Source organism: Pipra filicauda, unplaced genomic scaffold (assembly GCF_003945595.2).
Source record: "Pipra filicauda isolate LSUMZ 115617 unplaced genomic scaffold, ASM394559v2 scaffold24_size8852520_pilon, whole genome shotgun sequence".
Classification (NCBI taxonomy): domain Eukaryota; kingdom Metazoa; phylum Chordata; class Aves; order Passeriformes; family Pipridae; genus Pipra; species Pipra filicauda.
In genome coordinates, this window is record NW_024104365.1 from 3336556 (window position 1) to 3341242 (window position 4687).

At 40.2% G+C, this 4687-nt stretch overlaps 1 long non-coding RNA gene across 1 annotated transcript; it reads right to left on the reverse strand.

The window, feature by feature from the left end:
• Window positions 1–1081: 1081 nt before the first annotated feature.
• LOC120323378 lies at window positions 1082–4546 on the reverse strand. Its single transcript, XR_005563757.1, has 3 exons — window positions 4389–4546; window positions 1980–2071; window positions 1082–1136 (listed from the first exon to the last, which is right to left on the reverse strand). It is a non-coding gene; the product is annotated as an uncharacterized LOC120323378 (long non-coding RNA).
• Between the last annotated feature and the right edge of the window lie 141 nt (window positions 4547–4687).

Sequence of the window (4687 nt, forward strand, 5' to 3'; positions counted from 1 at the left end):
ATATATTCTGCAGTCAGTATATCCATTTAAGGAGTTCCCATCCTTCTCTTTCCTCCCAGTCACTGCTTGATCCCCTTGATCCCTCATTTTTGCTTACATACATGTTTATGAACTGTGAACTTGATCTGTGTTCTGAGGGGCAATGGGAGAGCAGACCAAAATGGCCAGAGTGACTGCAGAGAAAGTAATTACATCATCATCATCATAAGTGAAGAAAAAGATGTGAATCTTCAGTCTTGGGAAATGATGGACCTTGCCAACAAACATCTGTCTGAACCATAGGACTGACAAACTACTTCTGCAGTTATTTTCTGCTGCCCCTCAAAGTGAGTAGATTGCTTAAAGAAGGCATAGAGTGAGGGAGCTCATCCTAAGGGATTGCTTTTGCTGGATAGATGACAGAGGAAGAGCAGCATGGGTGATGAGGAGAAAACTATAGGGATCTTGGCAAGATGGTGAAGCCTTGGTAAGGATTTTAGTGTTGATTCCAGAAAAATGAATGACAGAAAGGAAAGGTATATAATGGAGGCTGTTTGGAAGCAGTCTCTAGCCCTAATGCTGCTTTTCTGGTGTCTCTTCCATACTTCAAACCTAATTGTATGGTCATTTGAGCCACAACAGACATCATCTTTTTTTGTCCTACTCAATTTTCAGCCAGGTCAGTGTCCCGATCTGCTTCACTGTGTGACCATACAAATGATCAATGGAGAATGGGGTTTAGGAGAAGGAGCAGAGGACCACCGGAGTCATCATGGCCACCTGAAAACCTCTGTGTAAGCTTTGTGCAGACAAAAATGAGGGAAATGCAAGCCAGACTGACTAAGATGAATGATAATGTTATTCATCCTTGAGGTTTGGAAAGCACTTAGCATGATTTAAAATGAAAGAAATGTCCAAATATAGAGACCTGTCTTGATCCCACTGGACACAAATCTCCTTGAAAGGCAGGATGAAATTCATTTTACCTGTCTTCAGTTATCTAAAAGTAAAATGTCTAAGCCAGTCACCCCAGGCTCCCTGTGTATTCCATCAGGAGAAACAGGTATTTCCAGAGGGTGAATGATCCCTTCTTAAGGTGGATGTCTGACACAGGTCGCTTAATTTTCTTTCAGAAGGTGCCAGTTTCTCCCCATTGTCTAAAAAAAAGAAGCAGAGTGGCTAACTCAGACTTAGATGATGAATTTTTAGGTGTGTAGAAGTAGGTGAGTTGAGCCCCATCCCAGGAAACCTCACTGTCGGGACACCACTGCAGAATCATATGGTCACAGTTGCATTTCACATACATGGCCAAAGTCCTAAGTGGCTTACATGTAAGTAAGGCCTCATAGGTCAATGAATGACAAAATTCCCTTACTCCAGGGCAGTAGGAGTCAGTCAATAATGAGAAACTACTTTTGCTGAGATGGCCTAATAATTCTTCCCACCAAGGAATTTGATTTGTGATCTATTTTTTTACCAAGACCTTTATCTGAAATCAAAGGAAGGATTGGACTTGGTGTGAGTCATCTCAGTGCCTCACCAAACACAGTAACAATTTGAACTTTTTAAAATTTGGAACAGATGTTATGATTTAATAATATAACAGAAATCACTGGAATCAGGTATATACTTTAAAAAAGCTTTTTTCTAACACGTGTGTGGATTTTCTTGTTTATTCAGTTGTGGCATTTCAGCATTCTGTTCAGCTGTAAATATTTTATTACATGCCATTTATTTCTGTAATGTACAAATGCTTTTGTCATACTCTAGTCAGGTTCTGTCATGATCAGAACAAGAGTTCAGTTCATTTTTTTCCCCATAAAACTGAGTTTGATTTTTCTCAGTTTTACCAACAAGCTACAAGCCTCCCAAATCCAGGCACTATGTAAAATTTCCTTGGTTTCACTACTGGCCTCACTAATGTTTAGATCAATAAACATCACAGTTTGCTATACCAAAAAAAGTCTCATTTTGAATCTTTCTGCTCCTCAGAGACTCACTCTGCATCCTGCCAGTGTGCTGATGCAACATCACCTTCTGTGTCATGAGGTGCCCCATTACACTGGGTCTATGGTAGTGCACAGTCAGTGTCCTAAGCAGAAAAAGGACATGAACATACATGAATAATGCACAATACACTTCTTACTCTACCTGTTTAGCTAAGCGTTAAAAAACAAAAGGCAAAACAATATAATTCTTATCTTTAAGCAGCAGATATTTTACATAGATTTCCCTCTTGTATAATTGCATGATTTATAAACTAAATCATATCCACAATAAATCACATCCACATTAAATGACATCCAGCGTAACTGGCATTTAGGTATCAGATTCCCAAGTGAAAGGTGTGTCATGGAGTTATTGTCTTACCCAGGGGAATAAAAAAATTACTGAGAGTTACTCAGATAGCTAGAAAATTGTGCCAAGCTCACCAGGAGCCATAGTAAGTATTACTATCTGTAGGGAAAAAATAAAAAGGAACAAACTGGGGTAAAAGTTTCAGGGAGCAGCTCCAGGGTATTTTCTCCTGTGTTTTGTTTGTTTGTTTGTTTTTTGTTTTAAAGCTACAAAAGCCAATCTTCACTCAGGAAATAGGATTTTTTGTTTACATGTGATGAGTTTGTCTTTTGACAGTTTTTCTCTTTAATCAGAGTTTGACTCTATCACAATAAATGGCATTTGTGTTCTTCTGATCAAAGAGCTAGACAAGATATAATTAGAAATACTTTAGCTGACCTTTCATAAACCATGATCCCCAACAAACTTGTTCAGAATCGCATTAAAAATGGTCTTACATCTTTTGTGGGTACAGACAAGATTACAGGATACTTTTATTTTAGAATAATTACACAGTGACCTTCAGTGTTATTTGCAAAGGTCATATTCTCTTCACATACCCTTGATTTCCTTTCAGTTTTCCCTTTTGTCCCACCAGACATAAATTTAGCAAAGGAAGAAGAAAGAGAGAGTATTTTTTCTGTGGTTGAAAACTGAAGAAGATAGTTCAAAGTCCCCATAGGCACTCAGAGGGCTGTGGGCTATGATAGGCTATTTTCTACCATTTAGCTCCTGTATTATCACTACTCCTTTTTCTTCATTATTCTCCACTTATCACATGCAGCATCACTACAGAGCCCAAATAGAGAGTTGTAATTACCCAGCTGCCACCTGATAGTACCCCTTCTATCATCTTTATCTCACAAGGCCTTGCTGTTTCATCATTGGATAAAACTTGCCCATGGCAATGCCTGTGATAGCACATCTCAGAGATACATTTAAAGTTTACTCATTTATCGCAGAAAAATGCTGAACCCATGCAATTATTAGATACACTTGCCAATTTATTTGTTCAGTAAGGCTACTGTAACTCCTTTTTTTATCAGCTATTTGTTCTGTTCTTCTTGAAAACACTGAGGTCACCATTGGGTACCGAGGTGAAATAGAAAATTTCTAAGCAATCCAGGCAGAAGGCAGCCCAGACACCCATTGATAAAAACAGACCTATGCTTTCCCTGGCTATGTGGTGTGAAATACCTGTATTTTGTGTATATTTTTTTTTTAATCTAAATCTATTTTTTTGAAGCTAACTTGTGGGTCACATGGCTTGGGCATCCCATGCACCCAAAGGAGATTTCATGCGCTGTGCTACGACTGTCAGGTTCAATCCAGAAATACCACATTTGGGAAATAAGTAATCTACTGACAAGCATAAAAACTGAGCGTAAAAATGTGAGGACATAATATTAAATGTATCCAGATGCAATTGCTCTATGAGTAGTCAGCATCTGCTCTGCCCTGCATGTCTGAGTCTGATATTTTAAATTGGTATTTTTCTCTGGGATCAATGTACGCTTCCTGTCCTTTAAAGAGAAATAAAATATAGGAAACAGGAGAACTGAGAGTAAATGAGAGTTAAAAATATTTTTTTCCCTAAAATTTTCAAATTACATTTACAATATAGCAACAGCAACACTTTCAGCTGAATCCCATGCCAGTGCACGCTATGGGGAGCCCCACAGAGCTCCCACTTACTGTGTGAGATTCTCACTCATTTTACCTGGGCAGTGGGGCAGACGGCCTGAATTCAGGCTGTGCTGATTTGCTCTGCAACCTTGGTCAGTGCATGCAGGATTTGCAAAAGTAGGTGCTGAAGTGAGACATGGTGAACAAAATCAACACAGGCCCAGCAAAAACACTGAGATCCCAGCACGAAGACATCCCAGAAACTCCTCAGGATTCCCTTGGACCAGCCAGACTCACAGCAGCTTGGCTCAGGCATGATCCTGTCTCCATGCAGGAGGGTCTGTATATCTCTCTGGTTGCATCTACTTGTCCCCAAGGTAGGGAAGGTAAAGCAGGGTGAGCCCGTCTGGCTCCATGCATATCCAGGTACCTAAAGTTGGTCTCACCTGGTACAGAGGTGACTGCTTCTTTCCTGAATCCCAGCTGGCCCAAACAGCAGCAGAGCAACACTACATAAGAGTTAATAAACTTGGCTAGATCTGAGCGGCTTCTGCATCCCAACATCCATGGTTTATCAGCCACCTGGATAAACCACCCACGGGTAGTTGAGAGTTGTCGAGAGAACTAGGAACCTATGAATAGGAGTCAGAGAAGCCAGAAAATTTAGAAGAGCCTTGCCAGAGCTAGTCAGTGGCAAATTTGTGGAAGGAAGGTATGGCAGAGCTGCTGCTCTGCGAGGGCATTT